Genomic DNA, 11,541 nt, shown 5'->3' with positions numbered 1-11,541 from the left:
ACGATCACGTCCTCCACCAGTCCTTCTCTGATGCTCCAGTATCTTCCAGTAAACTGCCTTAAAAATCACGGGGAAATGAGATCTTTTATACCATGAATGTACAAAACACAACCGCTGTTGGCATGTGGCACGAGAAAGCAGAAAGAAAATGAAGAAATGTGAAGGGAGTTTGATTCTATGATCTTCATGGGTCCCTTCCAACTTGGGATATTTGAAGATTCTATGTGAGGAAGAGGAGCAGCAAGGACTGATGAACGGGGAGAGGTAGAGATGGAAATGTTGCTAAAGGCACATCAAACTGCAGCCTATGTATTACATCTGATCTACAAAAAGGTCACTCTAGGAGCGCTGCTGGCCCTGCCCCTTTCCTGGCAGTGGTATGGCAGATGATCATCATTTCATTCCAGGGTGAGCTGGTTCAAGCTGCCCCAGTGTTAGAAAGTTAATGTTGAAATGAGGATAAAGAGCTTATCTGCAGAACTTAACTAGTGAGCACAGTGATGTAAGAGAGGGAAAGAGGTTTGGAACTTGATTTTAAGGTTGTGCTGACATGGTGTCACTGCTTTTCTTCTCAAAGCTTTTGGAGCTGCTAAATACATTTGGCTCAGCTACTTCTTAACTCAGGTCTATCATCTTCAGATTTTAACTCAACTTCTTTACTAATCCATTTGAAGGAAATATCCCCTCAAATCCATGTTATTCATGCCTTCTGCACCTGTTTTCTGCCTGGGAATTACTATTCAGTTTTTGTCTACAAAAATAAAGCTGCTACATGATTCCTCAGCTTTGAAGTCCAAACAATAAACGAATACTGCAGCAGAATTAAGGTCCCCCATTTGCAGGCCTGTGTTAGAGTTTCTGGCTCCTAGAAATACAAAACCACTGCACAAATTTACATCAGGGCACCCACTGACAAGCAGTCATAAAATACACTTATTTAAAAAAAAAAGCTAAGATTGTAAATACATCACATAAAAACCATATGCTATGATTCCACCATAACTAAGCACCCCTACTGCTGTGCAGGGGAACGCTTTTCTGCCTGCAATGCACTGAACATTCATCATAAATCATACTTTCCATAGGAAAGCAACAATGCACTGCAAATACCAGAATGTCTTAAGTTCTCTAAGCTTACGGGGAGTTCAGGTAACAGAAGGAAGTCTTGCTGTATTTTTCCTAGGCCACCTGTAGTCTGAGAGACAGAGCCGATAATTTCATTTAAGCATTTCTTAAGAATTTATTTCTTTTAAAAGCAAGTTAATATACCTAAAAAATCCCCCATGGTGTAAAAACTTGCTACCTGGTAAAAACAAGCATTCAATTTTCAACAGATAAATTGTCACAAGATGGCAGTGCACTGATAGTCTTAAATAAAATATGTAATCATGTATTGTTATAACTGCATAAGGGCTACAGCCAAATTCCTTTTGAATTATGGAAAGAACAGAGAAAACTGTACCAACAAACTTCTGAGCCCCGATAATGTGGAATGCATTACCAAAATTGAACAGAGGAGGCAGCTAATTTATGGGGCAGGAGGCACTATCCAACCTGGAGATTCCCAAGACCAGGTGTTCCAGCTGTAAGAAAGAAACTGTATGGAAAACACTAATGAACCTATAAGGCTCTTAGAACAGGAAGCATATGTAAGATGCCACAGGAGTACTGCAAAAAAGCAATGTAGGGACTGGCTTCGAGGCTAATGATTGCAGCTATGAGCTGTGGGAGAAGAGGGTACCTCCAATTAAGATAACTATTTTTTTTTTGGTGAGGATGGACATCCAGAAAGTAAACAATAGTACCAGAAACCCAAAAGGTAAACAAAGTAAATAAAATGCTTTTGCTGCTAAGGCTGATTAACCTGAATTGTAGTAAAGATAGGTTTGTTCTCGAAGACACTTTTCTCATCATAAACACAGGGTCAAGTACATACAACAGTAATCTTTGCACGCGCTTATTAGCTACTAGCGTTGAATAACTTAGTGTTGTGTTAGAGAAATACACTAAGACCTGCTATGTAAATACAAATTGGTATTAGGTTTCAGAAAGGAAATCATTAGCTGAACTAATTAAGTAAACCATAGCAGTTCCATCCAACTTTGAACATTAGGTCACGTGAAAGACAGGACTTTGTAGTTTTCAAATCCCAACAAGTTATTGAGGAAAATTTTCAAGTCAAGCCAATGACAGCTGCTATACAAGGTAGCTTGTTTAAATTCTTCAGGTAAGTTTCACTGTATTAATTTGCTGATATATTTCCCATTTTTTAATTAGATAAAACAGAGTAAATCATTATCCAATAACCACTGAGTGTATTCTAATCCATTAGTTATACATGTGTTTACACATTTACCTCTAGCACATGTTCTGTCTGCTATGACAGAAGCTGGAAATAATCCTCTAAGGACAGAAGGGAAATCTACATGGTTGCTCTTGCTCTGTGACAGAAAAAACAGAAACACTCTGTAAAGCACACAGTTATCTTACACAAAAGAAGGTAAAAACAAAACAAACAAACAAAAACCAAACACACAGTCCAGGAAAGACCACAGCTGTGTATCATTGAACCACAGAATAGCTCAGGTTGAAAGAGACCTTAAAGATCATCTAGTTGCAACATATCTGCCATGGGCAGGGATGTCACCCACTAGATCAGGTTGCCCAGGGCCTCATCTAACCTGGTCTTAAACACCACCAGATCATCTAACTCCAGCCCCGAACAGCTGGTGTTTGGGATTTCACCAGCTGAAACACACTGAAACACACCAGCTGAAACCCCACTATCAAGTCTTCATCCCGCTGAGACACTTAGCAGAACAACTCCATGGCAAGAGCGCCCTGCTCTGCCCCAATAAGCAGAACGGAGCTTTCCTTCTCTTTGGGACTGCACCACCCACTACCGTGATGAAAAAAAAAAAAAAAGCCAAAGTACCAGGGCAGTAGTGAACAGAGGGGCTGACAAGAAAACCAGATCTGATGTTCTCAACCCTCATAAGGACTCAGTAAGAAAACACTTTGCATAGTAGCCTTCCGACAGAACAAAAGATGAAGGGCATCTGTTTTGGTTTAACAACACTAGAATCTTTTTCTAACTTCTGGTTACAATATGTACCTTCAGATCCAAACAATGAAGTTTCCCAAATGTCATTCTGTAACTGAGCGTAAAGCTTCACAAAAATAGCGAAAGCAGTGTAATTTAGTGTTCATGTCTCAAGTGTTTGCATTAAAAAAACAAAAACAAAAAACAAAAAACATACACACATCACCTTCATGATGTAAAAAATTAATAGAGTAATTAGTTAGTTACAAGTACTTTCTGTAACTTTTAGAATATTTCAACTATATAAACTATACTGGAACAGGGAGATTTTCAGGAAGGTGAACAAGGTCATATTTTAAAAAATAAAGTCGTAAGTCAGTCTTCCTTTCCTGTCCTTGCAAAGGACACCTCCAAATCCTAATGAAAGAAATCAAATATTCCTTTCAAACCATTTACTCAGTTTCTTGCACTACTTCTACTTCAGTGATAAAATCTACATTCTCCATTACTTCCACTTTAAAGTTTTCCCTTCTTTCATTTTTTTTCATCATTTACTTGATTTATGTCTCCTTCCTCCTCCTCCTTTTCCAGTTTCAACTGGTTATTTTCTTGGTGTGGACAAGAGTTATCCAAAGCTTCCTGACATGCTTTCAAATCAACATCCTGAAGACAAAAATAAAAGTCCTATTAAGAAACACAATAACAAAACTCATCTTTAAGCACACTTTTAATTTTTAAACATCTACAGCATTTCAAGTAAAAAATACACTGACCAATTCATTCACAGAAATTAATTAAGTATATGCAGACTTTGGGGGCTGAACGACTTTGGGGGCTGACAGCAGCTTTGCTTTACGTATGCAGGCACTGAACCCATCCATGGTAGAACAGGACATTCATAATCACTGGCAACAAACTATTCTGAAACAGACATGCCATGCTGTGATTTCATGGGGAGTCTAGGCTTTCAGTATCATCTGGATGTCATTGCATAACAGCATATCCAGACCAGTTACATACTAAGTGATGGAATTTTAAAATAGGCAATTAGAAACATGACCAGTTAGCAAAATCCTCCTCTTCTTTCAGGGAAAAATATTTTTTTTTTTCATCTCCAAGGATGAATTTATTCTGATTTAGTGTTCTCAGAAGCATTTTTCAAGTTATATCTGCAGTTGTATTGGCAGAGATTTTTTATTATTATTATTTTAAGGCTGGGGTATTGCTGGAGTGAAAAGGGATCACTGCTAAGCATTTTGCATATCTGAAGGCAAAAAAAAAAAACAAACAAGCAAAACCAAAACAAACAAGCAAAACTGTCATATTCCAGCTTTAAAGAGCAAGTCTGAGCTATTAAAATGTGAGACTGCGGAATGGCAGCCAGGAAACCAGGTGGCTACTCTGCATTAGTTCTATACATTCCTAGGAAAATGCTATGGCCGTTGCAGAAAAGCTCTCAACAGCAGCAAATGTAATGACTTAATGTCCTCTCTTCTCAAGATCAAAGCCTAAACTATATAAAAACTGCAGTTGTAACAGTCATCAAAACGTGTATGAGATTTTTTCAATTATTTTCATACAAAACACATTCATAAATATAACACGAGACTCTAAAAATAAGACTCAGAGTTAAATAACATTTGAGAATAAATTAATATTTGTTTTAATTCTATTACAAATATTTATTTTTAAAAACATTAGCATTTTTAAACTCTTTATTTCACTTGTTCTTAATTTCTTTTCATGAATAAGAAGGGACATTTAATTTTATAAGCAGTCATTTCTAATAAATAGATATGCATGGCCATTCATCTCTCTCTGATGTAAGAAATACTTTCCTTCAACAAAGCCCAACACAATTTCTACTTACTAAAAATGCTATTCCAATATATCAAGTCTTCTTTGCCAGTTGAAATTAAAATTGACCAGTTGAGTTATTGTTGAATCTCAGAAAACAAATGTGCTTTTCTAATACAATCACACAAAAATGCAGTACTCCTCTATCTAGTAAAGGAGCAGGAGAGGGAACTCACTACAGAAGACGCTGCGTACACAGTAACCAGCTACTTGCAAACATTTAAATGAGTCCAATGGAGCTACTCGTAGGCATGAAGTTATTCCTTCAACTGCATTTGCAGGATCAGGGCTAGTCTTTAGTATTACAAAGCACCATCCTAATACTTGTTCAATTAATATACTCCATTATCATCCTAACTGATAAAATCCATCATCATCAAAAACAAATAAGTCAAGGACAACAGCTATTAAAGACCTTAAACAGCTCCTCTTGAGCTGAGCAGCACAGAAAGCTGCTGCTGTAAGGTCGAGCATTCACCTCCTGAATAACACAGCAAATCCATCACCCTACTGGCTGATTAAGAGGTAAATGGAGGAAACAGAAACTTATTATCTATAACGTGATGCCTCAAAACCTAATTGTAAGCACGGGTTTTGAACAAAGGAAGTATATGGATAACAACTTGATGGATTCTATTAAGATGACAAGGGATACGAATCTATTCTAACACCAGGGAAAACAAAGGCTTGCAGAAATTTGTAAAAAGCCCACAGTGTGCCCCACAGATCATTCAAAACCCTCACAAGTCAATTTGCTGAAGTATACAATGGAGACAGTCCTTCCCAGCACCATCACAAGGAAACCTGGATTTCTGAACTTCTGGGTCATTTCAGTGAAGTGCTCTACAGGGAAATCATATAACACAACTGGAAGCTTTTCCTCTTCATTACTTAGTTTTGTTTTTTAACAAAAATCTCGTGGATTATGCTGCTAAACATTTACTCTTTGATGTTAGTCTTTCCCAGTGGAGGAAAAACAGCTGGAAAAAAATGCTCAGCAACTGAATGCTTTTTTTCCAAGCCTGTGTATCGCTTGGGATGATTGCTGGGCTGCTGCTATGGGGAGAACAGAAAGGCCTCCTCCAGAAACAACCATAGAATGTTCTTGAATACAGCATTTATTTAAAAATAGCTTAATTTTCAGTCTGAATATACAGCTAATGACAAAAAGGGATTACGTGTAAACACCACTTATTCAGTGCTGCACTGCCACACCTTGTGTTTCTGTCCTGTTTCTTATTTCATATTAATGGTAGCAGAAGAAACAGAAATACAGTCATAGTACAATCACCAGGAGCTCAAAATCTAGATCAGGATCACATCAGTCAGTCTCTGCACAGAGAAGACAACAAATTCTCTTCTCTCTTGATTGTGGAAGGCTTAGTATTACAGCCAAGTACATTTATTACAACAGCAGGTGTGGAAGTTCACACCTTACGCACAGCAGGCTGTTTACAAACTAAAACAGTAACTGAAGACACTTCTACTTACATTTGGAAAGATTTCTGCACAAGCAGAAGACAGGAGATTTACAGTACATAAAATAAAACAAAATAAAAAAATCCAAGTATCTCAAACTCTGATCTTACTTCTGTCATTTACTTGTTTGGTTGGGCTACAGAACACAATCTGAGATTGTCTGATTTAGTGAGTTATCTATCAGCCTCATGTGACAGAGGGCTGGGTTCCAGCTGTGCCCTTTTCCTGAGATATGACTTGCCACAAGCCAACTATCAGCTTCAGTTTGTGAGTCTTTGAAACATGAAAAATATTTATTTGTATCAAAACTGCTAATTAAGGTGGCCCCGAAATCAATGCAGGGGTGAGAGGAACTACAACTTTATGGGTAGCCCAACCTATGCTTCAATTGGAAGAACGTTGCCTATTCCAGCAGTTTTCCAAAACATCTTATTATGTTAAATATAAAGACTTCAGTTTCCAATTAAGTGCACTGGAGTACTGATCTCAGTATAAATTGGGTGCACAGTACATCAGACTGTCTGCATGTATCTCCACCCCATCCATATATTATTTGCTGTCTGTAACATAAGACGGAAGGAGCAGCACCTGTAAAGATAACAAAATATGAACAGGTCTATTGCAATGCATTGGATCAGATGAATAGGATCCCCCTCTAGATGCAACAGAAAACATAAGCTCTTGTCCGCTATTGGTAAGCATGCAGTTTGCAAACAGGGCTAAAACCACACAGTTCGTGGCTACAAGTGCATAGAAATATCTGAACTATCTTTCCCTAAGATAGAGAAACACCTCACTGCAGCTGGGCAGAGCACACAGGGTGATTTGTCTTGGTGTACAGGAGACACCAGGAGGCAGGGTGGACTAGCCCACAAGGAGTTTTCCGCAGTGAGATTTTGAGTTCTCTCTACAAATGTCTGCTGCACTGGTGCAAAGGTATATGACTATCATTATTTGCAAAAGGACACTACTTTTTCTGGCTGATTATTAATTTATTCTGTTCACATGCTGTCTTCTAATTACCCATTTTCAAATTACAATTTCCTTATTTTATTTATCCAGTTTCAAACAGAATTGCTCCATTACTGTCACTGATCCCTGATGTGCTTTTCTGTGAACTTGTATCCCTTCTCCTTTATGAGCTGCACTTTTCTATATAACTGGCACACACTCTTTGGTATTAGCTGAAAAGATGTCACAGGCCTTGTGATCTTTTCCACATTTTAAACCATTAAGTAACTTTTCAAAAGACAGTCACACACCAGTACAAGTTCAGCAAGGTTACAGCATCTAGGAATATAACCAGCAGTTTTACATGTACTTTACAACCTTGTAGACTTAAATATGATTTTCATGCAGCTCTCGGGTTACTGATGTTGCTCTTTGCTTGTGTGCTTTAAATATGTGATGATAATTAATTTTATAAATTGATATCTACTTAATTTCAGCTAAAATGCAAAATGTACTCTGCTGTCCCTCTATATTCATAATGAGCTCTAAAACACCCTTAATACCTGGGAACAGAAGAGTAAATTTCATTGTGTGAAATGTGACCAGCTTTTAGGAGGCAAGAAAGGTGGAACGGCAGTTGGAAACACCAAATATCCCCACATAATAAAAATTACTATGATATGCAATATTTATTATATTTTTATTGTATATGGATAGGCTTAAAAATGACACTAAAGCCGTGCTAACTAAATAATGTATTCGATTAAGTAAATCAAACTGCAGAACTGTGAGTCCAAATGTGGCACCTGTCAAATCTCCATGACATCTATTCTAAACCCTAATATAACTACCTTTGCTGCAAACAAATGCACACAGTTAAAGACAGTCCTACTTGTTTCAGAGAGTTGTTAGAACCTAGCCACATGCATTTCTGAAACTAAAGCACTAAAACTTTACAGAGCATGGCTCAGCTATGTTGGACATTATAAAACAGACATACTCTGCACTCTCCATCTTCAACACATACACGGAATTAGCACCAGCCTACTTCCAGAATGGAGGCACAGATGGGTATCAGATGAAGACACAGACACAAATTGTATCACTAATTTAAATTAAGACATCAGTTTTCATAAAGCTGACTTGAAGGTGGTTTGATATCCCCTAAATATCAATCTTCTAAACCACTTCTAGAACATAAACCACATTCACATTCTATTTGGTCCTGTGCTGAGCTTTTGCAACAGCAATTGAATCCATCCTAAGGCATGCAACACCTCTGACAGTAAGCCTGATATGAAGGTTATTACATTTATTCAGTCACTCTTCCAGACTAAGTATAGTTTAAAAACGAACAAACAAACAAAAAAGAGCTCTTTTTATGCCTTTGCTGTCCCAAGACGCTTTCTATTGTGGTCAACAGTGGCATTCTATAAGAGACTTTCTCCACCTTTATGCAGGCTGCATCGGTAGTATATCCTCATTAATACAACATAATCACTAAATGATGCATTGAATAAACACAAAAGCATTCAGGGAACACCCCTTCAGATAAAACTTTGTCCACAACTCAGTTCCATTTTTCAGACGTCTTTCTTTTGATCCCTGAAGGCTAATATACTTTTCCAGGTACCCAGCTCATAACTTTCTCAAGTTATCCATCTCACTGTAGTTAACAAATGCCCTGCCAACTCTGAATAGGATCTGAATAAGGACAGCTGTTAAAATCCACAGTCTGATATCCTAGCTCCTCTGAGATGTGAACATCATGACATCTCCTTTCCCACCATACATAATTCCTCTTCTATTATCCACGCTCATCATGCTAATTCTTTCTTCTTCGTGCATGCTATTCCCCTCATCCCCTCTCATGTACACTTCTCATGCACACTATGCACGCAGAATATGTTCCCCTATCTCCAGGTACCAGGAAAATGGTGGTATAAGTGAGCCCCACAACACTCATTTGGCGACACTCCTCTTGGCCACCTATGTGACTTGACTTTTTAAAACCCTCGTACTTTCTGCAGCACACTGTATTGAAAATCAAGATCACAATCTCCAAAGACCTCAAATGTGTGAGGTTCTTCTTTTAGCCCACTTCTCTCTGAAATCACTCAGCCCTTCACACTCTCTCTTATTAAACCTAGGTAAGTTCTGGCTAATATGGAAGAGTCATCCAATGCACAAACCAGTGCCATTCATCTACTTGCAGACAGTAATATTGCTCCACAGCAATACTATTATATCCTACTCTCTAAAAAGTTAAAAATAAATAAATAAAATTGAAAAAATGTTCTTCTGTGTGACTGTTCTCAAAGGGAGAAAAGCTTTCAGAAAAAAAGCCTACCTGGTTTCTACTTTTTTTTTTTTTCTTTTTTAAACTAAGTTTTGATACCTTCCAAGAAAACAAAACAGAACAACAACAATGTATCTCAAAGTATTCTCAGTCAGTGTAAATATTTGAAATGGTGCCCAAAATCCAAGACGGATTCACTGCATCCAATCCATTTTTAATACTGTGAAATTCTGCCTTTGCACTGTGTTCAAAAACCTACGCTTGTAAAAGGTCTTATATATCGTGCTCAAAATGCCTTGCCAAAATATGAACATAGTGATTACAGTGCAAACAATAACAATTATTCACCGTACATTTTCTTCCTTAACTTTATTAGTTTATAAACAACAGCAACGTTATGCTGTTAAGTATTAAATACAGCAGACAATCTTCAACCTAGCACCAGAGTTCAGCCCTTATAAAGGGCTACAGGATCTGTTGTACAGAATGTAATGCATCCACATATGACAAATATTTTTGGTTTGGGTGGGGGCAGACTTCCTTCTCTGTCTCGCCCCAAGTTGGAGTCTGCCCTATGTACTGGACTGCACAATGACCCAGCACTGCAACTGCTGCCCTCACTCAGAGATTGGCTCATTGGCTGACGTGGGCAGCATCAGTGTTCAAGGGGTTCATGCAATTTGGAAAATAAAAGCGTTTTTCCAATGAGATTCAGGCCACAGATAAACTGAAGAGCTCCATAGTCCATCCCTGGTAATCTGAATTATTCCCCATGTATATTCCTTGAGAGATAAAGAACTCATCCAAATTTTATACTCCCTTTCTTCACGTCATGTCTGCATAAATATACACATTAATATACACATGAACTATCTGTACACAGATAGACAGGGGGCAAAAAGTATAAAAGTATTGAATCAAGCAGGGCAGCTCTTCACTCTTGCAAGGTATTTGGCCAAGACTCTGTACTACAAGCTCCTTGCGACTTTCTATGGTTTTGCTAATACTACTACCATTTACACTGGACCTCTATCTATGCTACACACATCTTGTAGCACCATGGCCTACTACTTCTACACGCACAGTTTCTAAGTTGCTCTGGAAAACCCATCTTGTTCATTTTGCATACGGGCCTGTGGCTCAACCTGACAGCTTCGAGAAGCGTTGTCAGGGCAGGTTTACAGTAGGAAGCCTAAGAAGATCACAGCCTTCTTTTGGCACAGTGGGGTATGGACAGCATCCCAGGTTGCATGCCTGTGGGATAGCCTATCTCCTTTTCCCATGGGTATCACACCTACATCCCATGTCAGCTGCATGTCTTTTTTTTTTTTTTTTTTTCCCCCTGTATGTTTTATTGCTTTTTCTATGCTTAAAACTTTAAAATGTACATCCCCACATAGTGTCTCAATTTAGTATTTTCATTACAACTCATTCCTTGAGCAATCCAATAATAATTTGCAAGCACACAGGAATGTCTGGTTATTTTTTCCCTGTCTTTACCTGTATGAGTAGGTCAATAACCTACCAAATGTGACCTCCTTGTGTGAGCAGGCAACAAAAACAGGTTTTCAACAGCAGAATTCAAACAGACAGAATACACTGTCAGCATTTAAGGTGTAAGTGGTTCCAACTTAAATTCTTCCTTAAAAAAACAAGACCACAGTCTATTTCCTGAGCCCTATGAACAGATCTACAAACCATCTGTTATGACCTGCAGTAATGCAGGACAGTGAATTAAGTATAGAATTCAGAATAAGAAACTTTTTAATTCTGTCTCAGCTTTGGTACAAACACTCTTTCGTGACCCTGTTAAATACATCCATCTAAGAAAGCAGGCAGCAAGACTGAGATCATATGTTTATTTTTCTGGTTAAAAGGTGTATTTCAGAATAAATGTATTTTGTTATTTTTA

Source organism: Aythya marila, assembly GCF_965140915.1.
Source record: "Aythya marila genome assembly, chromosome: 2".
Taxonomy (NCBI): Eukaryota; Metazoa; Chordata; class Aves; order Anseriformes; family Anatidae; genus Aythya; species Aythya marila.
The sequence above is the reverse complement of the archived record's forward strand: the minus strand, read 5'-3'. Positions refer to the sequence as shown.